The following is a 27,852-nucleotide window of genomic DNA, read 5'->3' as shown; positions in this document are numbered from 1 at the left end:
ATGTATTTGTATATCATGGCGACATATCTGTTTGTGTGGGATATGGTACCTTTTCCGTGGGATCGCCTAACAGTGAAATACATAATTGAACATAAATAGGATGAGCAAAAATGATTTATTATGCCATTCTCGTGTTGTTCTTTTTGGTTCTTGTTTGTTCTTATCTTTCTATGTTCTCATGCAAGGCCACTCATCTTCACCATCATTTCCGTCGAAGAAATAGAAGAGAGCCTCTGCCTTTGTTAACGATTGAAGAGCTTCAATGATATCAACAAATAGAGCAGTATATTTGCTGAAAAATCATGAAGATTTTGCTGAATCTCATGGTTCATGTTTATGTTGCTTTCTATTTGTTGTTCTACTTGCTGGTTTCTTCGAATAACTTTATTGTTCAACATATTGGGTCTGTGTAGTACGTGAGAATTCTGTTGGAGGTGGAGTGGTGGCAAAGCTCGAGGATAACCTGATGGACAAACAGGTCCATACATAGGAGTGTTGCATTGTACGTATGACTTGATCCTTTTGTGCATGTTATAATGCTAAGGGTAACTCCAGAACTATTAGATCTGGGGCTTCATAGGATGAATATAAATTTATGCCTTACACTAAAAAAGAAGTTATAATTATCGCATTACACTTGCATCCTGGAAGATTGCTATAACTATCAAGCAAGCACTCCACCAAGCATGTTCGTATAGGCCAGGTAGCCCTGATAATCCACTATGGGAGTGCCACAAGATACACGATTTTTTTCATCAAAAAGCATTCAGACAATAAGGAATCCTTTTAAGTAAGGAATAAGGAAACGCCGAGGATAATTATATTCAGCTTAACAGCACAAAACTGGATCATTGTGCTGTCATAACACAGAAGATGAACCTTCAAGCTATCCTAAAGCAAATCCATCAGACTGAATGAATGAACGCAGCAAGGTTTCTCTTGAGAGAATTGACAGCAGATAGCATCTGCAGATTCTTGGTGTCGCGTTTCCAATTGGCGTTGTTAGGAGATGCATCATCCTGTGGCTCCATAGGTGGTTCACTATCCAATGTGCCTACACGCGCACCCTTCTTCCCAGCTTGTTTTCGCACCAAGGTGGCTCTCCTGTACACAACAATACACAGTAAGCATAAATTTAACGCAGTCAAGGTCAAGCAGACTGTACAGTAGCAGGATAGGGAAACGACGACCTCTTGTACTGGGGATCAGTAGGATCCAATGCATACAGGGGAGACGTGAACATGGGTGAGAACCTCTCATCTTTGCTAGCATCGATTTCACCAACTTTGTCCTCGACAGAATCCTTGCCCTTCTTGCCCTTTTTAGTCTTGTGTTTTATGTTATAACCCTTTGCACCATTGGCTGCATCCTGGCCAGCAGCAACCAAGAGCTCCAACTCTTCTTTAGTTGCTTCTGGCTCATAATGTTCCTCTCGAGACTTGTCCTTTGCTTTCTCTTTGGCCTTCACCTTCGGTTTCTTCATGGGCTTAACTTCTTCGTCCGACTTTTCACCATCAAGGAAATCATCAGCGCTATATTGGTCACTATAGCCATCGTCATCCTTTGACCACCTCTTTCTAGCCTTCCACTTCTCCTTCAATTTTTCTTGGTGCATCTCCCAGACAGTCTTTGTCTCAATGCTCTTTCTCTCAAGGATACGTTTGCTCAGGTCCTCGAGCCCCATGTTGAATGTTATCTCCATGTCCTCGTCATCTGTTCGTTCCTCTTCAGATTTATTTCCTTGTTGTAGTAAACGAGCCAACCTTTCCTCATTTGTTAACTTCCTTTTCGCTACACCATTTGGCAGAGACTCGTCATTGGAATCATCTACATCATCTTCTGATGCACTGCCACCACTTGCTATATATTTACCATAGCCATCAAACTGCAACAGAAAGAATACAAGACGTCGAAGTTGGATAAACAAAGTAGAGGACAAGAAACAATAACCAACAGATGGAAACTTTTCATGAGACAAACGAGTAGAAACATGCCTGCCATCATTATCAAGTTATGTGATTTTGTAAGAAACTCACAGTTGTTCAAACAAGATATGAAAAAAATAAAAGAGTTTTGGATGATACTGTACTTATTCCTTTATTATTCACTAGTGCTGAAAGCCTATCTTGAGTCTTGACAGTTGACACAGGGTTTTCGTCCCTTGACATTTATACATTCAAAGAGAAACTAAGTTTTTAGTTTTACGTTAGCAAATAAAATAATTTAATTAAAATACTAGAGCTGACCTCGTGTTTGAACTTTTGCATCAAGATCTTACGCTCTGGTTCATCATCATCCCAGGTGGACTTAACTTTGGTACGCTGCAAAGCAGGAGTCTCAAAATCAGGCGCCTTGTAACTCAGAGGTGCCTGCACCAAGTCAAACAAGTTACCAACTGAAAAGACCTCTTTTAGTACTACGACTGAAAGGCAGAATGACGGAGGGGACGGGATCGGGCAAAAGCTTTTGCCAATAAGCTCAGTGGACTCATGCAGAGTCGATTGCCCTCTGGTGATCAAGTGTTGAAGCGGCATGGACCAGGAGATGGCCAATGTCCTTTATTTGGTTATTATGTCCCTGGCAAAGGTGCAGGTGTCCGTGCTCTGAAGCTTCAACGAAATCTCGGTGGAGAAGGACAAATCGTGATTTTTCTGATTTGTTGTAGGTTCCTTTTTGTAAAACAAGAGGTGATGTGTTTTTTTAGTTCTTTATTACGAGGTCCTCTGTGTAATTTAGGGTATAATCCCACCGACCAGTTTTAATGCAGTTTCTGGGTCCTTCATTTGGGACCCTTCCCTTGTTCAGAAAAAAATATAGATGCATATACGATCTATTCAAGTAATATACCTCTGTAGCTACATCACGAGCAGGATATTTGAACTCCCTAGAGTCATCAAGAAATTGCAAATGGAACACATTTGCCGTTTTCAAGAACTCGGTACCATCAAGAGTTGTGTATAGGTGATCTGCAGTTGCAACGGAATCACACAACACAACTGCATAGTAGTACCTGCAGCAAGATCAATATAATCATCAGAGAGGAGAACAAAGACCCTTGGCAAGTAGCAACATTTTCATATGGTAAATATCAATGATGGATAGACAAGGCCATAGACATATGCGCACAATCCCAAACATGTGAAGGAGAAGCCGCCATAGTTACATTTACACAACTGGAGGGGATCCTCTCGATGTAGCTTTTGTGATACGGATGAAACAGTCAAACACCTCTTTCTCGATTGTCCTTTGGCAAAGATTCTTTGGCAATCAGTTAACATTGCCTTCAATATTACTCCACCGAATAGTATTAGCACGTTATTTGGGACGTGGTTGGATGGGATTGAGTCCCAAACAGCAAGACACATTCATGTAGGAGTATGTGCTTTATTATGGGCTATCTGGAATTGCAGAAATGTTTTGGTCTTTAACAAAACAACAAACACTCACTTTTGTAGGTTATCTTCCGAGCCACTGCGTGGATCCGTATGTGGTCGTTACTCACTCCGACGGAGGCCAGGGAGCGTTTGGTTACTGGATCTATCCGACGGGAGATGGTAGCACGGGATATTTTCAGCCGGTTTGGATGGCGGTCATGTAATAGGATAGACAATTAGTTTTCTTATCTCTCTTTTGCCAGCCGGTTGTGGCTTTTATTTTGGTTCCTTAGCTCTTTGTGAGCAGCTTTTGTTTGAGACTTTGAGACTATTGTTGAACCTGTTTTTATTCGCTAATAAAGGTGGCCATATGCATCATTCTGATGCAGAGGCTGGGGATGTCCCCTTTTCAAAAAAAAGTTACATTTACACAGGATCTGAACATTTTTATATTTTAATTAGCAAGAGAATATTATGGAGTGTATTGTTAAAAAAATCATTCAAACTCTTCTTGGTAAGTCCCAGACAAATAGAAGTAAACAAGATGATAATCAACAAAGGTATCTCTATGCTTTGTTGCTAACCTGAGTTTGTTTAGCTCATAAGTACGGAGCTTGTTGTTCTCAGTCTCATAGTCAAGGTCACTATCTTCTTTGCCATCATCGTCATCATCGTTGTTATCATCTTCCCCATCATCATCACCATCACCATCAGCGCCAATAAGAGCAGAAGGGCCTTGAGTTGCCTCAATGTTCATGCACTTCAGTCCAAATTCTGTTGGATATACCCAAACTGATACAACTCACCCACCTTTCGGGATACAGGATGTCATGACCATATACAAGTCCACCGCCTGTTGAAAGGGCAAAACAAAGGAACACAATATCATTGAGCCCAAGCAGCCAAAGAGAATTTTTCATGACCAACACAAACTATAAATGCCAAGGGGTTTGTTCCATTGTTTGGATCTCCAATTAAGCAAAATACAGGATTTCGTTCAGTTAAATACGGACTATTATCAAAATATTTTGTTGGGGGTGCTGCAAAAGTCATAGAAAGTGCTTGAATACTTAACCAAACAAACAATACACATACAAATGCAAAAAACAATCATTACAAGTGTGTTTGAGTAATGGGCATTTCTTTGTGAAGTTTTGGATTCAGTTCCACTCTAAGGGTTCAAATTTAAATTCCTTACCGAAACAGATCCTTAGGGGTAAGTTTGCACGGATGTTCTGAGATATTGGCAATTAGCACACCTGCAACACAAAGAAATGATGATGTTTGCGCTGATTTGGGTATACATAAATATGGACACATTTTAACTATATACATCATTGTGTGAGGATGTCTGGACCAAAGAACCCAGTAATTTGACAGCACTTCAGAATTTGTTCTTAATCCTGAATATCTACATTTGGTGCATTATCTCAACTAAAAACAGGCGGATTTTAGTGATACAGATTTCACCTGTTCTCAACAAAACAAGAAGATGACAAATGAAAACATCTTTAAGGTAAACAACATGAATCTATGCATCGTACTTCAACCTAACAAACTAACAAAACAACATAGTTTTTTTTTCAGAACTCCTTACTGTCTTATATTACGTTACAAAGGGAGTATTTAATAAACTGCCATCTAAACAACCCTTAAAGGTTTTATATAAGTCTGCCATAAACACACAAATGCACGACGGAAGAAATGCATATCAACCTCACAGAAAAGGAACAAGTTGGCCTCAAAACACATTCGATTCTGATGCAACTCAAATAATAAAACTGCCTTTTGAACATGGCTGAAATTGTTGAGGCAGACGGATTACTTGTCAAGATAATAGAAATTTGAACTGGCATGCACCTTAATATGATCCCAGTCCATATTCACAACAGCAAGCCTGTGAGTTTCCTTGTCAACACAGGTGCATCATCATGCCTCGCCATCAAGTAATGAGCAATGTCACAGCCCACAGAGTACTGCAAAATAAACAAATGCATATTAATCTGTGTGCTTTTCTAGGAATGAAGCTGACAGATTTGGAAGGGAAACATCACCTGGTCATTGTCGTCCTCCTCTACCTCGTCATCGCTACTGGAACTCTCTTCTTCCTCTAGCCCATCCTCTTCTTCCTGCTCATGATCGAAAATGTTTTACGGAACCATGGTTTAGCTGAACCTATGCTCAACACCATTGATTTCTGTACACTATTCCTGAGGATCCATGCATGATTGATTAAAAAATGCAGTTGGCATGTATGTCTATTCATGAGGATCCATGCATGGTTGATTAAAAAATATAGTTGATATGTATGTCACAGATCCACATGTAGTAGGATGTTAAATCGTATGGCATAGACAGTGGCGGAGCCAGGAAAACTTAATCAGGGGGGCCAACTAATGTTAAATCATGTTGGGGAGGGCCAAAGCCAGCAAAATCATCATAATACACAATATTAGCAGCAGATAATCCCTCATGTAGTAGCAAAATCTGCATGTTGACCTGGGCCGGGGCCCTTGCTAGCACCCCCTGCCTCCGCCACTGGGCATAGACCATAGGTTCGGCTGAACCATGGTCGTGAATCACGTCTCTCGCTCATGATCCTCCTCCTGACAAATCAGCTCCTCCTGTTCCGCCTTTTCATAGTCCTTCTCGTCCCCCTCATCTTGGCTGAGATAGTAATGCAGCATGGGGTTCTCCCTGTCCCTGGCGCTCTTCTTGCGGCGTCTGCTGCGCTTGTCCACCGGCGCCGCCGAAGAATCGAACATGGGGTCCGTGAGCATGGGGGTCATGAACCTCGAGTCGAGGGCCACCTTGGCCTCCTTCCGCCGCATCGGCCGGAACCTCGGGTCGGTCCGCGCCGCCGCGAACCGCTCGTCCTCCGTCGCCCGCTTCATCTTCGAGTCGAGGGCCTCCTTCCGCCGCATCGGCCGGAACGTCGGGTCGGCCCGCGCCGCCTCGTACCGCCCCTCCTCCGTCACCCGCTTCGTCTTCGAGTCGACATGCTTCACCTCAACCGAGCCTGCCACCGTAGCGTCGATCAGGAGCAGGAGCTCGAGTCGGGGGCGAGTGGCGGCGGGGGTGGATGTGGGAGAGGTTGTGGCGGCGGGTGGGGGACAAGGGCACCGACAACGCTACACGCTTATATCGAAGAAGAAAATGGCATGAAATTCATAAATTGCGTGATTGGCGACCAAAGGTGGCCAACGGCCGGCTTTATGAAAAAATATCAGGAAAAGTAAAACGGGTCATGCCGTACCAGCACGTGGGCTCTAGGTCGCGACCCAGGCATTGCACACGGCGAGCCAGAAGTCTCGAAATCACTAATTAAGTATTTGTTGCAAAGAACAGTCCACTTTTCTAGGTCGCGACAAGTAGTGCACATGCAATGCGTCATTTGTCTCAACATGGAAGTTTTCCTTTTTTGTAGATCCGTTTATTCAAAACGTTTTATCTCTTAAACCGTGCGTCCAAATCTCGAACCGTTTTCACTATTGGATTTCTCGCGTCGAGATCTTCTAAACTAGATCCCATGTTGATAGGTTTTGACGAACTTTTTTTTACGAAAAAAACGGGACGAAAAAACCGAACCGGGAGCATGATTTTTTTTCCCTTTTCGAAAGAGGCACGCCCGCGCATCTCGCGAAATCACAACCGTACCTCTCGTGGAAGCAAAACCGCGACTCTCGTGGAAGGAAAAAAACAGAAAACGCGTTTTTTTTCGTTTCCGAGAGGCACGGCCGTGACTCTCGCGAAGGCACAACCGTGCCTCTCACGAAAGCAAAACCGTGACTCTCGCGAAAGAAAAAAAAACAAAAAACACGTATTTATTTCCCTTTCCTAGAGGCACGGCCGTGACTTTCGCGAAAGTACAACCGTGCCTCTCGCGAAAGCAAAACCGTGACTCTCATGAAAGAAAAAAAACAGAAAACGCGTTTTGTTTTTCCCTTCCCTATAGGCACGGCCGTGACTTTCGTGAAAGCACAACCATGCCTCTCGCGGAAGCAAAACCGTGACTCTTACGAAAGAAAAAAAAACAGAAAACACGTTTTGTTTTTCCCTTTTCCGAGAGGCACGGCCATGACTCTCGCAAAAGCACAACCGTGCCTCTCGCGGAAGCAAAACTGTGACTCTCGCGAAAGAAAAAAAACAGAAAACACATCTTTTTTCGTTTCCGAAAGGCACGCCCGTGACTCTTGCTAAAGCACAACCGTGCCTCTCGCGGAAGAAAAACCATGACTTTCACGAAAGGAAAATAAAAGAAAGCGCTTTTTTTTCACCCAAAAAATTGAAAAAAAAAATGATCGAAAAGCTAAGAAAGACCGGGGGAAAACCAAAACATCGAAAAAACCCGAAAAAAAACCGTTTAAAAAGCCGAAAACGCGTGCGGAAAAATAAAAAAACAAAATCCGAAGGAAGCGTCCAGAGCGCGACACGTGGTGAATGGCTGAGAGCGCGCCAAGTGACGCTGATCGTTGCGAACTAGTTGCTCCCCACAAGCCTGGCACCATCCGTTAGCCGCGTGCCGGGCCAAGACTTTTACGGCCTGGCCCGTGAATTTGTGGCCTGTTGGCCACCTTTGCCCGCAACACCATCAATATTATCTGGGTGCAAAAATTGGTTGTTCTGTTACCAGCACGGCGTTGGGCCAGGCCCGTTGTGAACGGCTGAATTGCTCGTTACGCTGGAGCCACCCTCGCGCAAAGAGGAGAAGGACAATGCGATGCACGTGCTCATGCAACCATGGAGATGGTGGGAGCTCCCGCGATGCAGGAAAAGCAGGGCGGGATAAATTCGCTCACCTCCCGCCAAAACCACCCCCCTGTTTACACCCGACACTCTCACCACCCAAACCCTACACCACCATGTCCCCACTTCGAGCTTCATCGTGTTGGGAGCTTCTTCACCGACGAGCAGGACGGCGGCGGTCGTCAGTGGCAAGCATTCTTCTTACTCTTACGCGAGTTGTCTTCTGCATCCTCTCACTCATGCGATGGTTGTAAGAAACCTCTAACTCTTGATCTTGTAGCTTAGATCTTTGAACAAGTGCTAGATCCGGATGGATTTGATGGTAGTTGTTACTAGTGAGTGTTTATCTAGATGATATGTCGTTTTGATGGTAGTTGTTACTAGTGAGTGTTTATCTAGATGATATGTTGTCAAGATGAGATCGATTGTGATCAACTTATGTTGTAGTGTGATTTTCATGCTTACCATTGTTCTTTGGGTTGCCTGTACATTGTTTGTGTAGTGTGTGATTTTCATCACCCTGCACTCCACAAATAAGGATGATTATTAGTTCGAGGATTGGTTGTGAAAGATGGTGATATGATGACTAGAGAGGGTGTAAAAGCGAAAGTTTCAAGCAAATAACTGGACAAAAACTAAGCAGACTCAAGATGAGAAAAGTAATAGATCAAGAATAACATGGCAGAACCAAAACTACTCAAAGCAAGACGATGCTTCAAGCACATGAACAGAAACAAACATGAGCTGAAAAAGTAGAAATACGAGATGAATACACCTGTTTGTTTCCGGAGTTCAACTTGTTGTCACCAGCTCTACACCTTCATTAAGAGAGGCTATGCACGCATGCACCCAAGTCCAACAACATCACCCGCTGATGACTAAGCCTTATTCTTCATTAGCACATGCTTCACCCGCTTGGCCTGCTCACTAATGGCAACTCTTGAAGTAACCTCCAAACCTTCACAAAAATTCGCGGAAAATCCATACCTTGGGTGCACAACGACCGACACCTAACCATCTAGGAGATGCCAAGTCTCCAAGGGTAACAAGCAGATCACCGCCTGATGTAACTCACTCTTGTTTGGTGCTCAACCAAACTCAAAGTCCAACACTCAAAGGATTCTCGCAAGAACAAGTTAGAGAGAGGGAGGGGAAAGTCGACATATTAGATCAGCATCTCTAAGACTTCAGCTCTACTCCCAACCCTACCTAGTGGGCCTCAGGTGTTATTTATAGGCGCACAAACACAACGAGCCGTCACCACCGGATATTCCTGTACGGACATGTCCAATGTTCAAGTTTATCTTCAACACTTAGAGTTGAGCACACATGCATCAACCGCCTAGAGCTTCAATCACAACATTGAAGCTCTGATTCCCATTAATATTGCAAGTAATCTACATAAGTGACAGAAAGTTGAAGAAGGCTTGTATTGTGTTGTTGACACTAAGCATACAAATATAGTTCTGTAGTCGTCCTTTGAACGTAGGATGAAGACAATCTACTATCTACATCATATCATCATACTTATCACAATACTCTATTTTACTTAATACTTTGATATGCATGCTCGATAGGGGTCTTGGGGTGGAGTATTAGCTATAGATGTAGTTGGATAACCGTATATGGATATCTCGACATGATGCCTAGATGCAATTATGCAATGTATAATCATATACATAAACACTACAATTTAATCAGTACATAAATGTAAATTGTTCACCACATCATGTTGTATTTTATTGGAGAGATGCCTCTAGTGAAACTATGGATCCCAGTCCATCCATCCCTTTTGCTTTCAACCTCTATCAAAACGCTTATACAATTCTTTGCTTTTATTTCTTTTGATGCAATCATTACTTCCAAACACAAGTTATTCTAATCGTTGTAACTAGCAAGACTAATAATGCTGACAATCTTACTAGTTTTGTTCGAGCTAGGCAAGTTTTGTGCTTGTGTGTGCAAGTACTAATTATTGGTTACAAATCAAACGCTCCAACTAGTTCGATTAACCTTAAGGTCGTTAACTTGAGTGAAAATTGCTGCTTACCTACAAATCTCTGCACTTGTGGGGCCAACACATTTCCTAGATTAGAGGAAGCACCCGCCTACTCCACGTCTTCTGTAGGTTGCTCGGGCACCCGGACCTGCTCGGTTTTCCCGAGCCCCACCAGCCGCTCAGGATCCTCAAGACCAAGTGTGGTTTCTTTGTTATTGGGATAGCCGAACTCTTTAGGATCCATCCCCCAAAGGCTTGGGGCGTCACTTAGAGCTCTGAGGTTGCTCAGACTCCACGGGCCTTCCTTACGAGCTCCATAGATGGCCACTCAGACGGCCCCTCCATTGACACCTTCTCGGGGCATGTCGCAAGGGGCTCCTTGGGCATTGAGCTTGGAGCTTCTTGCACGGAACGAAATAATGGCAGAAGAGCGCCAACGATGGCATTACACATACAAACATCTCACGGAGATGGGCAAAGATTGCCAGCATCACTATAGAGATGCGAGGTGAAGAAGGTGATACCAAATCTTCCAAAACGGCAAGGAAGAAGGCTCATGATTTCATTGGGCTTCATATTTGGGGGATACATCGCCAGCTCACGAAGTCCCCCTCACTAGCTGGTTGGGACCAACGTCTTCCTCTGCTTCCCCATCCGCTCCTTGTTGACGATACAGTACTAGGGGATGATGGCGCTCTCGGCACGCCAAGACGATGAGGAACCGATGCATGTTTTCTTCTTGTGAGCCATGGTGGCGGCATGGGTTGAGGAAGCAGAAGATTCGAGGCGAAAAGGCGTAGAGTCTGAAAGGGGCGTAAGGAGGAAGATATGGGAAGGGAGAAACAAGGTGTGGAGCGCGAGGCTTTGTAAGGCGAAGGACGTGGGCAGCCGCTCTACGATTAAAGGCAAGGCATGATTCCCTTTAACGCCAAGAGTGGGCGATGGTTTTAGTACACATGGAGACTCAAACGACGCCTCCTCTCCAATGCCAATGACATGGCGCCTGCGTCGACCCATCAAGGAGAGGCCCTCACTCCAGTCTCGCCCTCTTCACATCCATCGCCTAATGGCATGGCTGAGGTTTATTGTCAATAGTACGGGAAACAAGTTCCCTGAGCCTACTGAAATGGGATGAGCTTCGCGCCATAAGGCCCAAGAAACAAGGGCATAGGGAAGAACACCAAGAGTCAGTGTCGGGGCTCCCCCGAGCACAAGCTCTCAAGGAAATCACACAATGCCTCCGAACACCCTCAATCCTCCCGAGCTCTATGACTTCGACTTCAATAACGATGAAGACAACACGAGGGACCAAGGGAGTGCTCACCCCCCGCCCCCCCCCCCCCCCCCTTGGACTCCCTAGAGCACTAACTATGCACTCGTAGGCCATCCAAGGGGGATGTCAATCGAATTTAATGCAAAGCATGTGGAGCTCCCCTGGGGTTTCATGGGTCGATCAGTGCATTTAAGCAAGGATTAGAAGTCTACATCGACCTACGTTCCACAGGAGCTGATAATGACAAAAGCCTATCACCTACCATAGGGTGCGAGAGCGCGTGGATGGCCAAGTCAGAAGTTGAACAAAATAGCTTATGATGAAGCACTACCTATTTTGACGATGTAGTACTACCTACACACATAGTCATTTAACTGCAGATCATTTACAATATAATCACAATTTATTTAAAATAGATGCAAAGCTTCAGCTTTGGTTGCTCAAACTGAAATATTGAACTCTATTGGATAGTAAAACATGTACTCACGCCGTCCCAAGATAAGTGTCTCAAACTTAGTACAACTTTATACTAAATTTTGTACAAAGTTAGTTAGTATAAAGTTGAGACACTTATTTTGGAACGGAGGGAGTAGATAACTTTCAAAAATGCTCTAGGAATTACTACATGAAGTTGTCATTGCCCAAGGTTAAAAAATTAGTGGTGCATGTACATCTGTAAATTGTTTTTCTCCTAACAAAAAACAATGATACACATTAGATGGTAGCAACAAGTAGATATTGAGACACAACAAGAAATAATCATCACGCATCCATGAAGAAAATTGATGAGAAGGTAATCTTCGTTCAATATAGCTACATCCGTTGACGGGAAACCACAGAAAAAACATGTCATGAGTTAGGATTTACACAATTCAAACCAAGGAGGGAAGGGCGAGGCATGCAGACCGAACGAAGCGAAAGAGATCAGCCACATCCTTGCCTCCACATCCTTCTCGCGTTGATGATGTTGCCCCTCACGCCGTTACAACTCGAAAAAGAATGATCGAACATGTGTGGAGTGGAACGGACGCACGACTACAACTCTTGCCGCATCGAGGCGGGATTGAGCATCCAGATGGTCGCGACAACACAGCTTGGGATCACCAAAGGGGACATGATCAAAGGAGAATGACGGTGGCGGTGACAACGGTAGCGGCATAGAAGCTTGTGATGGAGGAACCGAAAGGGGGTGGGGTTTTGGGGATGGGCATAGCAGAGAGACACTAGAGACCCGCTTCTTGGCCATATGAAGTGACCCACAGCGGGAAGTGTGTAAGCGAAGGCACACCGATAGTAGCACGGGTAGTAGCCGCAGAGACGAATGTACGCATCGTGGGGATTGGTTTCTTTAGACTTGCATCATGGGGGATAGGTGCATAGCACAGAATGGGCTGCTAGTATCTTTTTATGGGAAAACTTTGTTTTTGCCACTCTAGTTTTTGCCAAGTTTTCTTATGCCACTCTAGAATTTGACATCTCATTTTTGCCACTCTTAACTTTTGACAATACATCACAAATGCCATTGCGTGACAAAAACGATAATTTTTCATTTCACTTTTGCCACTCTCAGCTTTTGACATGTATCACAATTGCCACTCTAATTTTTTTGCTTTTGCCGCAGAATGGCAAAAGTGATATATTGTCAAAAGCTAAGAGTGGCAAAAGTGAAATGTCAAATTCTAGAGTGGCATAAGCAAAGTTGGCAAAAACTAGAGTGGCAAAAACAAAGTTTTCCCTCTTTTTATTTGGGCCTATGTGCGCCTTTGACCATTGGGATATCAGGTTGCGGAGTAGCGGCCCGGTTACCGGGGCTGAGTAGGTCGCGTGATTGTGACAGGTTAAAAGATTAGCACATGCGAGTGGTGGAATGACCCAGAGATCTATACCACGGGTAAGTGTGATCGGACGGATGAGGACGTTTGATCCTTGTGGAAGGCAGTCAAATCGCTGTGGAGGCTTGTAGCTAGCCTAGTTATACTGTTTCTCAATAGTAAGCCCCGCTTGAGTGGTTCTGAGAGATGTCTATATAGACTTTTTACATGTAAAAACCTGCCCACAATCGTACCATCTTCTCCCACGTCTACTTCCATGTCCTTGCCGATTACTCCCTCTGTTCCAAATTACTCGTCGCGAAAATGGATGTATCTAGAATTAAAATACATCTAGATACATCCATACCTACGACAAATAATTCGAAACGAAGGGAGTATGTCACTAATTGCTTCTCCAGCATACTAACACATCATATCCAGATATGATCCATTTGAACCTGTATCCCCTAAGGGTTTTAGTTGGCACAAAAATCTTAGTAGAGACTTCCCAAATTCCCATGGTCCCTCCTCCAAAGACTTCCTCTTCTAGACTTCTCCGACTGGGATGGAACATGAACAGAAAGATATATCCTCTAGATCCTTGCACTCAATCCCCTTCAAGAGGCACCAAGCCCTAGCCAAAGAATTTGCCATCGCCTACGCAAGTGTTGCTTATCTGACAACAGTTTGTGATCACTTGCATTTGCACAGACCCTACTTCCCCACCTCCACTCTATATGATCCTCTCACTAGTAGAAAAAGGGCCTAATGTTCATCTCATTAGTCCCGGTTTGTATTTGAGCCGGCACTAATGTGACCATTAGTGCCGGTTCCAATGGCTAAGCGGGCCGCTCTCATTAGTACCGGTTCGTTGCGAATCTTTAGCACCGGTTCGTGCTATGAACCGGTGCTAAAGAGAGTGGTGGCAGGATGTTGTCAGACTGGGGCCCCTCTAGCACCTTTAGTATTGGTTCGTGCCACAAACCGGTACTAAAGGTCGTCCTATATATAAACCCTTTGTCCACCTGAGCTCGCTCTATTTTTTCCCTTCCCCCTCTCCTCTCTGTTCTTCCCCTCTTCCTCAAGCTTATCACACATTTTGCCCAAATTTTGTCAAGATTTGAAGGCTCCCATCCATTCAAGTGATCACAAAGGTAAGAAACTTTGTCCTTTCATCTCTCATTGCTAGATTAGCTCTTGCAATGCTTTAAATAGTGATTAATTTGTGGTTTTTAGTATTTTGGGAGGAATTATATGTGGTAGTTGTCACGACCGGTTTTTCAATAAAATATTTATTGAGAAATCAATATTTTGAGTCCAGTATGAGAAAAATTCTCCTTACCGGTAGTCAAATTCTTGATACAATAAGCCAGTAGCAAAAAATATATTACAGGGTCGAGCTACGGCAGCTCAACCAAATTATTACAAGCACGCCAATAATTATACATAATGGCGGACATGACACAGTGGTGTGGAGGCATACTACTGACTCGAGGATAGGGCGGTGGTGGAAAAACACAGCGGGGAGTGGGATACATGACTCTAAAACTGGCATCTCATCGAGCGTCGAGGTGAGGCTCGATGAATTTATTTGGTAGCGGAAGCGGATATAATATAGTGACCAAATCCAGGGTCGCACGAGACTGACTGGGATTCCTCTAGGCGTCGGACTCGCTATCGAACTCTTCATCCATGAGATCGCCTTCGTCAGCATCTGGCCAAATCAACAAGCCAGTGAGTACTTTGAAAGTACTCGCAAGACATTTCGGACATGAGATATAACAAATGCAGGCATGAATGCGTCACGATTAATTCACCAATGTATATTCAAAAATTAGCATAGCGAAGTAAGTAAAAGGGAAACGGCAGTAGTCCGCCTGAAGTCCCAACATATCATAAATAAAAACCGATCGGGTGTCTGAAGCAACGCCTCGAAAGGTGAACAAATAAAAATAAGGAAATGATGCCACAGTCGGACGTCTGAGCGACATCGCAGAAAGGGCTTTAAAAGAAATGCCACAGTCGGACGTCTGAGCGACATCACAGAAAGGGCTTTAAAAGAAATGCCACAGACGGACGTCTGAGCGACATCACAGAAAGGGCTTTAAAAGAAATGCCACAGTCGGACGTCTGAGCGACATCACAGAAAGGGCTTTAAAAGAAATGCCACAGCCGGACGTCTGAGCGACATCACAGAAAGGGCTTCCATCGAAAGTAAAATATAACAATGCCACCGTCGGACGTCTGAGCGACATCACAGAAAGGGCTTTCATCGAAGGTAAAATATAACAATGCCACAGTCGGACGTCTGAGCGACATCGCAGAAAGGGCTTTTATTCACAAGTAAATAATACTCATTCAATTCATGAAAATAAACGGGTTAGTCCATCCACAGGAATAATCATTTAGCCGGAATTAGCACTCATACGATTCACCGGAGTCTCTATCATCAAAACTGGCACTTGTCAGGATAAGATAATACTGAACTTGGACATGGAATAGATGATTCAAGGAATATATGACTCTGCAGAGGTTGTACAAAAATTTCCCACAGCCAACGGATTTCCGTAGTCACGAAGGACTAGTTCCGTTTACGGTATTTCGGAAGAAAACACAGCTAACCAGTACACACCCATCATACCTCTCGATGCTAGGAATCACCCTAGACATCGTCCAAGAAAAACTTTTGAGACGGGGAGATCACAATCTCGAATAGCATGGGATCAAATTTATATACGCGCGCTCTAAGGGGTGCCCCCCTCTCGGTCCCAACCGGAAACACCCATGCCCCCTGACCGGATGACTGGCTTTAATCCAGGGCCATGGAACCATCATCCCGGCCTCTCCTTTTGGTGTGTACCAGGAAAGCGGTTTGCAACTTACTAAGCCATATTCCTTGCGGAAAACATGTGGTAGTACAGGGAAGGAAATGGGAGGAACTGGACCGATACGGTTTGACACTGCAGTCACATAGTCTGGCATAAGACTGGCATGCTACAACACTGCCATCTCACCTATCCTCATGCCAACACATGGCCATTCATATTCACATCCATCCACTTATGGATCATCGAACTCACTTAACTCATCAATGCATGAAAATAACGTTCATCGGTATGCTCATCAACTTGCCATGAGACTAACTAAATGCAAAACCTGCCAAGACACTCATCATATCAAAAGTTCAAACATGCTTGCCTGGTTCGGAGTAGTCGGAGCCTAGCTCGGTGAAGTTTGCGGTCCCGTCACCTCCTTCGGTATCTACGGTATAAAGAAAATTATATGTGCTATCGTAAATACCACGAGGTGCACAAAAAGTATTCCAAATTTTTTTTCAAATAAATATGATAAAAACTAGACAAAAATCTGAAGAGAACAGAAAAAGAATCAATCAAAAATATTATTCTGTTTAAAAGTTATAAAGGTTTTTGTCCAGGGACTCATCTGTAATGAAACAGAAAGTTCCCAGGGGCTAGCTTATAAAAACAGAAGACGTTCCAGTATTGAATACGCCAGCCCAGAGGGGAAAACGCATTTTGCCCGAAGGCGCTACCAGAAAACATTTCACATAGAGATGACAGAGAGGCTGACGGTGGGGTCCCACTCGTCAGGTTTGAACTTTCAAATGGGGGGAACGAAGCTCGTCGGCGTCCGAGAGCCGCGGTGGTCGCCGGCGGCGATCCACGGCGAGGCAGGGGGATCGGAGGGTACCTCCGTGATCAGGGCTCCTTCCCGCGTCAGTTGGTGGTGGTGGTGGTCGCCGGCGAGTACCACGTCGACGGCGAGCTTTGCTCCGGCGGACGGCGGCTCGGGTGGTCGAGGGACTCGTCGGAGAGAGCTGCGAAGGACAAATTGACGCTGGCGTTAGCTTACTGGGTACTAGAGGGAGTAACTGACGGGATTTGGGCGCCGGAGACGGCTTCACCGGAGCGAATCGTGGTGGAGGCCGAGGCGGATCGGGGCGGCCGGAGTTGGGGGAGGAGACCTCCTCGAGGTCCTCCGGGTGGCTTGGCAGAGCCTTGGTGAGGTGTGGTGATGATGCGTGCACGAGGGTGAGCTCGGGAGCCCTTTATATAGGCGGTCCGAGGCGGTGGCCGTGAACGGGGGTCTCCGGTGACGATTACGACGGCGCAGGGCTTGGTCGGGGTAATTAGGACATTGTGCGTCATCGTGGAGGTCCACGGTTCCGTTTTGGTGCTAATCGAGCTGGAGTTTGGTGCTTTGGGGTGAGTTCGACAGAACGGGGCGGCGCGGGCCCGTCGGCGGCAGGGAGCGCGTCCCGTGCTTGCCGGCCACGGTGGCGGTGCCACGGGCGTGCGCTGGCACGCATGAGGCCACGCGGAGAGCAGAGGGGCGATGGGCGGCGCGGAACGGCGTTGAGCCGCCGTTCTTGTCCCCTGTCGGCTGTAATGGGGTTTCGGCCGCCGCAAGACACGCCGGCGCGGGCGGCCAGGGGCGCCACCGACGCCGGGAAGACGCCAAGCGCGCGTGCGGGGGTGCTGGCCAGGGAGAAGAGGCCGCGCGCAACGCCCCAAGCACACTGTCGACGCGTGAGTGAAGCTGACGGACGAAAAACAACACTGAAATCTGAATTTACTGAATTTGCAAAGGAACAGTGCAGCTCAGGTGTTCGACAGAATGTTTTTGGCCTCTGGGGATTTTTCCTAAAGATGAAATTTGGTGGAGTGGCTTCTCATTGCTCCAGTAGGCTGCATGATTTTTGGTGGAATTTTTGGAGGAGTGTAGATATGAATTTCACCAGATTTGGCAAATCTGGTCCAAACTTGCAGTGAGTGAAATTTGAAATTTTTGAAAAGAAGAAGAGTGGATCAAGATGGTTCTAGGTTGTGGGTACTAAAGACAATCGAGGGAAGTTGGTTTTAGGTCAAAACTCAAATGCAATAGGGTACTTGCTTTGAAAATCACTCAGGCTCCAAATAATTTGCAGAAATGGTTTTGAGGGAAAAATAATTAGAATAAAATCCAAAACTTGCTTGGATGAGTTGGGACAGAGAACTTAGGTTGATTACAAGGAGGAGGGAAGGTTTTGGAGGGGTCTTATCACATGGGCAAAAATACAAAGATCATGGGTGGTTTCAAAAAAGAAAGAAGTCCCAAAACTCCTAGGGTTTCTAGGATATGAAAATCCAAATTTTCATAGAGTTTCTTTTTAAGAGAAAAAGATTAAAACTCCCAAAATAATTTGAGGGGGAACCAACAGAGAAGAAATTTCAAAAGATCAAACACCATAGTTTTGAAGAAAAAATAAAATCCCTGCCAAAGAAAAGGAAGTTTTTAAGATGAAGGATTTCTGGAAAAGAAATTTTTTAAATGCCCTCAAAAAAGAATTCAACAAAGTTTTTGATGAAAACCAATTAAAATTTTTTTGGGAGTGTCACAGTAGTTTATTTGATTTATATGCAATTTGAGGTCAAAATAACTCTTAGTTTGCATATGTAGGTGTGGTTTACTTAGTGCCTCCCGTCTCCGTCCTAACCATCGCCGATCGTCTGCACCGTCCCGTCGCCGCACCATCTTGTGGTGAGCCTCTTGTTATTATCTTTTTTATATAAAAAATCATGTTTGTGTGATTTAGATATATAGTTACTTGTATAATTATCTTACCCGTACGTTGTTTGTTATTCATAGTGCCTGAAAGTGCTAGTTATCGACTAGAGGGGGTGAATAGGCGATTTTTATGGAAGTGTTAAAAACATGAGGGCTTTGAAGACAAACAGTAGAAATGAACCTATTGATATGCAGCGGAAGGTAGACTACACTAGACAAGCCATAGTCAAGTAAGCAATGAAGTGAAAGTACAAAGACTATCAGCAGCTAGGTAGTATGGATCAAGGTGGAAGATAGTATGAATGTAACGCCCCGGACAAACAGTAGAAATGAACCTATTGATATGCAGCGGAAGGTAGACTACACTAGACAAGCCATAGTCAAGTAAGCAATGAAGTGAAAGTACAAAGACTATCAGCAGCTAGGTAGTATGGATCAAGGTGGAAGATAGTATGAATGTAACGCCCCGGACACACCCGCCGGTGGTCGTTACTCCTGGTGGGATCTAGACTGTCCCCACAGATCAATACTAGTCTTTTCTGCGCACTTTGTCCTCACTCATGCGCACCCGGGAGCAACTTTCCGGTCGGTCACCCATCCTGACACTACTCCAAGCTGAGCACGCTTAACTTTGGAGTTCTGTCCGAACGGGCTACCGGAAAAGAAGGAATTCCTTATTCATATGAGTAGTCTATCATCCCTAATAAGCCAGGCCATCACATACACCCCCACTCAGAGGAACCAACGTCCTCGTCGGGCCACAGGAACGTTCCCTCTTGGCACAAACGTCTGTGCTTCCAGTCCGGTACATGTGCCATGTCGGGTGCCACGACGGGTCACAAACGTCATGAACAACATGACCACGCACCTGTCCGCAACCATCTGTGTAACCGCGAGGGTCGGCTCTGATACCAACTTGTAACACCCCGGACACACCCGCTGGTGGTCATTACTCCTGGTGGGATCTAGACTGTCCCCACAGATCAATACTAGTCTTTTCTGCGCACTTTGTCCTCACTCATGCGCACCCGGGAGCAACTTCCCGGTCGGTCACCCATCCTGACACTACTCCAAGCTGAGCACGCTTAACTTTGGAGTTCTGTCCGAATGGGCTACCGGAAAAGAAGGAATTCCTTATTGATATGAGTAGTCTATCATCCCTAATAAGCCAGGCCATCACAATGAAGCCAATCAACAACAGTCTTCACACAGTGAGGTCAATCAGATCATGCAAGCAGGCAATGACTTCACGAAGACAAACTGTAAGTAAAGAGAGAGGTAAGGATAGAACTAGTTGCTTGGTGAGGACAGGTATCTGTTGGACCAGTTCCAGTTGCTGTGACAACAGTACGTCTGGTTAGGGAGGCTGAGATTCAACTCAGAACACCGCATCTTCACCTTATTCCCCTTGAGCTAAGGACACATAGTCCTTGCCCAATCACTCTGGTAAGTCTTCAAGGTAGACTTGCAAACCTTCACAGACTTCGTTCACCGGCAATCCACAATGACTCTTGGATGCTCAGAACGCAACGCCTAACCGGGTGGAGGATTCACAATCCTCAAGTGTAACAAGTCTTCAGGTCACGCGGACAGAAAGACTTCAGTGATGCCTAACACTCTTTGGCTCTGGGTGTTTAGGGCTTTGTCCTCGCAAGGATTTCTCTCTCAAAGGCTTCGAGGTGGGTTGCTCTCAAACGACAAAAGCCGTGCACTAACTCTGAGCAGCCACCAATTTATGGTATAGGGGGTGGGCTATTTAGAGCCAGTAAGCAACCCGACTTGATTTGTCCGAAATGACCCTGGGTCACTAAGGAACTGACACGTGTCCAACAGTCAGATTTCAAACACACGCAACAGCTTGACTTGGGTTACAAGTAAAGCTGACTCATCCAGCTCTGGATAAGATTGTCTCTCATTGTCTTCGCTCGAAGACATAGGATTTGGTTGAGCATCACTTCAGTCATTCTGACTTTGTTCACTTGGACCCCACTTAACAGTACGGTGGTTCCTATGACTCAACAAAGAAGAAAAGGAAACTACGAAACAGCTATGTCTTCGCATTCCATAGTCTTCACGTGAATGTCTTCTCGAGTCATAATCTTCATTTTGAATATCTTCACATACCACCATTGTCTTCAATGTCTTCACACATTTTTAGGGGTCATCTCCGGTAGGTAAACCGAATCAATGAGGGACTACTACATGTGTTATCCTGCAATTCTCACAAACACATTAGTCCCTCAACCAGGTTTGTTGTCAATACTCCAAAACCAAATAGGGGTGGCACTAGATGCACTTACAATCTCCCCCTTTTTGGTGATTGATGACAAACTGGTTGAAGTTTTCAATGGGGATAACAGTATGTGAAATTGTAAGGGTTAAGGTATTGTCTTCATAAGTAGCAAAAGGCTCCCTCTGAAGATGTGCATATAAATAGTTTGCGTTTGAATGCAAATGCACATGGCAGGTTTTACTTGTGGAGATCCTCTTCAACTTATGAAGACAATTCATCATGCATGAAAGGATATAATGAAGATAATGACATGCATAATAAAAAATGGATGTCTGCAAAATGACTTCGTGCGGAATTTATCATCGCACATGCGGAATTTATCATAGCATCACATAGTTAACAGAAAAGGTAGCAGACGACCATCAAGTTTAAGTGTTACAACTCAAAGAACCAAAAGTATCAAAAGTGAGAGTTGTAAACACTTGGCAAAAAGTATAGCAACCACCCATAAGGACCTGCTTGAAGACTATCAACTCATATGCTTCTCCCCCTTTTGTCAGTAAGGACCAAAAGGGTTTGAAGACATAGAGCTTCTACTCGTTCCCATGAGTAGGTGAAGGTGCGGGGTCGATGTTGGAGTCCGGTGGTGCAAAAGAACTTGGTGTAGTGTCGATTCGCGGCGAAGTTGTAGTTGGTGAAGTAGCATCATCTTCGTCATCGACGACTCTGGCATTGACAGTGGCCGCCGAGGAGGAGTACTCAGAGTCTTCGAGTGAGGGAGTCCGACGCAAGACAACGTTCCTGGGAGGAGTGGAATCAAATTTGAATCTCTCTGTGAAGCCATTGATACGTCTCCAACGTATCTATAATTTTTGATTGCTCCATGCTATATTATCTACTGTTTTGGACTATATTGGGCTTTATTTTCCACTTTTATATTATTTTTGGGACTAACCAATTAACCGGAGGCCCAGCCCATAATTGCTGTTTTTTGCCTATTTCAGTGTTTCGGAGAAACAGAATATCAAACGGAGTCCAAACGGAATAAAATCTTCGGGAACGTGATTTTCTCACCGAACGTGATCCATGAGACTTGGACCCTACTCCAAGGAGTCAAAGAGGAGGTCACGAGGGTGGGGGGTGCTCCCCCCTGCCTCGTGGGCCCCTCGGTGCTCCACCGACGTACTCCTTCCTCCTATATATACATACGTACCCCCAAACGATCAGGAGGAGCCAAAACCCTAATTCCACCGCCACAACTTTCTGTATCCACGAGATCCCATCTTGGGGCCTGTTCCGGAGCTCCGCCGGAAGAGGGCCGTCATCACGGAGGGCTTCTACATCATCATAGCCTCTCTGATGAAGTGTGAGTAGTTTACCTCAGACCTTCGGGTCCATAGTTAGTAGCTAGATGGCTTCTTCTCTCTCTTTGAATCTCAATACAAAGTTCTCCCCCTCTCTTGTGGAGATCTATTCGATGTAATCTTCTTTATGCGGTGTGTTTGTTGAGACCGATGAATTGTGGGTTTATGATCAAGTCTATCTATGAATAATATTTAAATCTTCTCTGAATTCTTTTATGTATGATTGGTTATCTTTGCAAGTCTCTTCGAATTATCCGTTTGGTTTGGCCAACTAGATTGGTAGTTCTTGCCATGGGAGAAGTGCTTAGCTTTGGGTTCGATCTTGCGGTGTCCTTACCTAGTGACAGAAGAGGCAGCAAGGCACGTATTGCATCGTTGCCATCGAGGATAACAAGATGGGGTTTATTTCATATTGCATGAATTTATCTCTCTAAATCATGTCATCTTGCTTAAGGTGTTACTCTGTTTTTAACTTAATACTCTAGATGCATGCTGGATAGCGGTCGATGAGTGGAGTAATAGTAGTAGATGCAGAATCGTTTCGGTCTACTTGTCACGGACGCGATGCCTATATACATGATCATGCCTAGATATTCTCATAACTATGCTCAATTCTGTCAATTTCTCAACAGTAATTTGTTCACCCACCGTAGAATACTTATGCTCTTGAGAGAAGCCACTAGTGAAACCTATGGCCCCCGGGTCTATTCTCATCATATCAATCTCCATCACTTTAATCTTGTTTTGCTTTTTACTTTGCCTTTACTTTTTACTTTGCATCTTTATACCAAAAATACCAAAAATATTATATCTATCAGATCTCACTCTCGTAAGTGACCGTGAAGGGATTGACAACCCCTAATCGCGTTGGTTGCGAGTAGCTATTGCTTTGTGCAGGTACGAGGGACTTGAGCGTGGCCTCCTACTATATTGATACCTTGGTTCTCAAAAACTAAGGGAAATACTTACGCTACTCTGCTGCATCATCCCTTCCTCTTCGGGGAAAACCAACGCAAGCTCAAGATGTAGCAGCCATCCTATTGAAGATCATCTTCAGAGCTTAGCAATGTCAGACTCTTCCATGACCGCCGACAGGTTTCATGTGTGACAAAGGCATTCTTGGTGGCAAGATTTCGAATGCGATTAGCATCCACCAAGAGGCTCTGCATCTGACACTTGAGCCAGTCATGATGCTTATCCTGTTTTTGATGTAATGCCACGAGAAGCTCTCGGTCATTGAGAGCGTGAGATCGCTTCCGAGGCCTTTCAGCAATGGTGCTTTCAGTGGCTTCAGTGGTTGCATGATGAGGTGCACGAGTGTTACCAGCCAGAGGATAAACACGAGTTGCAGCAAGAACTCCTTCAATAGGTTGCGTGAAGCTTTGGTGATCTGCATTGTGAAGATGTATAGGCTCCTTGGCAGGTTCAGGGTAGATGGCTTCGACAGACATATCAACCTCTGGCAAGAAGATGAGATGATTGCGCGTAGAGGGCTGATAGTTGACAGAAGAGTGAAGCTTGATGAGGCGCATTACCCATGGAGCATAAAATTTCAGACCAAATAGATCAGAGCCAGATGCAGCAAGTTGCCTGATGAAGAAATCTTGAGCATTGAAGCTGATGCCATTGAGGATATAGAAAACCAATGTCTTCATTGCTCCTTCAAGTTTCGCTGTAGGAGAATGTCCTTTGACAGGCCATAGAGTTCGCCTGATGATATGATAAATGGTCCGGGGCAGGTACTCTAGGTCTTCAACAAAGAATTCCATTGGATATTCAGCATCGCTTGGCAGTGGCCTCATCGTGCTGAGCATTTGACTCATGTTCGGCTCAGGCTTCTGAAATATGCTCTCCAAAGCATTACGGTGAAGCTAATAATCAGGTTCATAGAGTTCACCTGGAGTGGACGGGGCAGTAAGCTCAACGATATCTTGGGCTTTGGCTTCATTGTGTACATCGCCTGTCATCCACTCAAGGACCCAAGTCTTCGGATCCCTGTTGTAGCCGTGAATGTGAAGAGTGGCATAGAATTGTAGCAGAAGCTATTGGGGAACGTAGCAATAATTCAAAATTTTCCTACGTGTCACCAAGATCAATCTAGGAGATGCTAGCAACGAGAGAGAGGGAGTGCATCTTCATACCCTTGAAGATCGCTAAGCGGAAGCGTTACAAGAACGCGGTTGATGGAGTCGTACTCGCGGCGATTCAAATCGCGGAAGATCCATCTAGCGCCGAACGGACGGCGCCTCCTCGTTCAACATACGTACAGCCCGGAGACGTCTCCTCCTTCTTGATCCAGCAAGGGGAGAGGAGAAGTTGAGGGAGAACTCCAGCAGCACGATGACATGGTGGCAATGGAGCTCGTGGTTCTCCGGCAGAGCTTCGCTAAGCACTACGGAAGAGGAGGAGTTGGAGGAGGAGAGGGCTGCGCCAGGGAAGGGGTACGGCTGCCCTCTCTCTTCCTCACTATATATAGGGCGAAGGGGGGTGGAGGAGGAGCCCTAGGGTTCCCTAGGGGAGGGGTGGCGGCCACAGGGGAAACCCTAGATGGGTTTGGGCGCCCCCAACCCCTAGGAAACTTGCCCCCCATGCCGGGAGGGGTGGCTGCCCTAGGGGAGGCGCCCCCACCTCTCCACCTTACGTGAGAGGGGTTGGGAGGGGCGCACAGCCCCTTAGTGGGCTAGTGTGCCCCCTCCCCTTGGCCCATAAGGGCCCCCAACGCTTGCCGGGGCCTCCGAAACACCTTTCGGTCACGCTGGTCGTCACCCGGTACTCCCAGAACAATTCCGGAATCCAATACCCTTCGTCCAATATATTGATCTTCACATTTGAACCATTCCGGAGTTCCTCGTCACGTCCGGTGTCTCATCCGGGACTCCGAACAACCTTCGGTAACCACATACTATTTCCCATAACAACTCTAGCGTCACCGAACCTTAAGTGTGTAGACCCTATGGGTTCGGGAACCATGCAGACATGACCGAGACAACCTCCGGCCAATAACCAATAGCGGGATCTGGATACCCATATTTGCTCCCACATGTTCCACGATGATCTCATCGGATGAACCACGATGTCGGGGATTCAATCAATCCCGTATACAATTCCCTTTGTCTATCGGTATGTTACTTGCCAGAGATTCGATCGTCGGTATCCCTATACCTCGTTCAATCTCGTTACCGGCAAGTCTCTTTACTCGTTCGGTAACGCATGATCCCGTGACCAACTCCTTAGTCACATTGAGCTCATTATGATGATGCATTACCGAGTGGGCCCAAAGATACCTCTCTGTCATACAGAGTGACAAATCCCAGTCTCGATTCGTGCCAACCCAACAGACACTTTCGGAGATACTTGTAATGCACCTTTATAGCCACCCAGTTACGTTGTGACGTTTGGTACACCCAAAGCATTCCTACGGTATCCGGGAGTTGCACAATCTCATGGTCTAAGGAAATGATACTCGACATTAGAAAAGCTCTTAGCAAACGAACTACACGATCTTGTGCTATGCTTAGGATTGGGTCTTGTCCATCACATCATTCTCCTAATGATGTGATCCCGTTATCAACGGCATCCAATGTCCATGGTCAGGAAACCATAACCACCTATTGATCAACGAGCTAGTCAAGTAGAGGCTTACTAGGGACATGTTGTGGTCTATGTATTCACACATGTATTACGGTTTCCAGTTAATACAATTATAGCATGAACAATAGACAATTATCATGAACAAGGAAATACAATAATAACCATTTTATTATTGCCTCTAGGGCATATTTCCAACAGAAGCTCCTCATTCCAATTTTCTTTGTCGGTCACAAACTGCAGAAGGCTAGCATCTTTGAAGCAGTCTAGGGCTTCTTCCAAGCAGGGCAGGCCAGAAATGGCTTCGCAGTCTAGACGCATATGGGAAAAAATGCGCCCTTGATTGTATAAGATACAAGAATAATAACTGCGCCGCTGATAGCTCCAGAACCGATCTGATGAAATTCTTGGCTGCGAATATGGGTTCTTGGCACTATCAAAGAAGGTGTTGTGTGATTTGAAGCCATTCAGATTGAACGATCCTGGCGAAGTCGCAGTACCTGGAAACCTTGGCAGCCTAGGCTTTGGCTTCTGGACCTGAGGCCTGTGCTCCACATGATAGTCAAACTGTGGTTCGGGAGCAGGCGGAGGAACCAGAATGGCCAGCGGACAATGACAAGTTGACCACGATCGAATGCTTGCTCAATGGTGTGAGGCCTTGGAGGCGGTACAGGAGTAGAGGCATTGACTTGGGCTTCAAGCTGCACATTGGCTTCATGTGCAACATTTACTTCCGGCACCATATTCACTGTAGGCGCCACATTAGCTTCAGCCATGACAACGTCATTGGCTTCAATAGTGTTGTTGGTGGCTGCCTCAGTGTTTTAAACCTCCACTTGAGTAGCTGGGGGTCGGGCACTGACTCGTTTTCCTCGAGAACAACATCTTGGTTGGTAGGGGGTGTGGCAACTCGCTCTTCTTCTTGACGGGGTTCTTGTTGGTCATCGGCTGATGCAGCCGGAATGTCTTCAGTAACTTCTGCTTCGGACTCAGAGACGTTCGCAGTTGGAGTGGCGTCAGGAAACACTTGTCATGCCACTGAGTTGTTTTGCACTTCTCCCTCTAGAACGCTCGGCATGGTGACATGTGGCCTAGGGCCTTTGCGAAGCCTGCAGAATGCGGGCGACGCCTTTGGAGATGGGGTGGTCTTCACCATGTAATTGTCATCATCAAGTACCGGAGTGGTAACTTGAGGAGGGGGAGTACTAGGTGTGTCTTGGCTTGGTGTGTCTTGGGGGTGATCAGCCCATGATGCATCCTGAGCAATTGGCGTCAAGGGACGACCAATGCTGATGAATTCGTTGTTCGTGAGAACAGGCGATGATACTGGTTGGTGCTCGATCTGAGGAAGGACTTCATCATCATCTACATTGTCGTGATGACCAATGTCTTCAGCTGTGATGGGGTCAGCAGTTGGAATGTCTTCAGCTTCAGGAGCCTCTGTGGAAGAAGGCTCATGAAGTACTAGCAGACGCTCTTGGTTGGTGGATGCAGGATGAGCAACTAAGATGGGCTCGACAAGGAGGGGCTCTGAGGGAGCAACCCGATCTTTCTTCGAAGACTTTGTCTTCCGCTTCTTGGTTTGTGGGGCATCATCAGTGGCATTCTTGTTCTTGTCTTCTTTAGTTCTGAAGCAGCTGTGGGGACCTTAGGCTTCGAGCCTGTCATGCTGGCAGGGAATACAATGCAAGGTGCTTCCCGCCCTGATGGTTCAGCTTGGGCCACAATAGGCTTCTTCTTTTTGGCAGCCAACTTGGGGTCGATGCCAGGATGCCCAAGTGCCTTGCGCTTCTCAGCCTCATTGTGGGCTTGCACACATTTCTCAGCGAAGTATTTCATTCGCTCTCTTGAACCTTTAGCTTCTTCATGTTTCTTGTGAAACTGCTCCTTGACCAT

The 27,852-nt window shown here is 45.6% G+C and overlaps 1 pseudogene; it reads right to left on the bottom strand.

Moving 5' to 3' along the window:
* Nucleotides 1-785: 785 nt before the first annotated feature.
* LOC125528289 (pre-rRNA-processing protein ESF1-like) lies at nt 786-27,852 on the bottom strand (annotated as a pseudogene).

The sequence above is a fragment of the Triticum urartu genome, chromosome 6A, assembly GCF_056163025.1.
Source record: "Triticum urartu cultivar PI428250 chromosome 6A, HENAU_Tu73, whole genome shotgun sequence".
Classification (NCBI taxonomy): Eukaryota; Viridiplantae; Streptophyta; class Magnoliopsida; order Poales; family Poaceae; genus Triticum; species Triticum urartu.
Note: the sequence above shows the minus strand (reverse complement) of the source record. Positions and strands in the feature narration are given on the sequence as shown.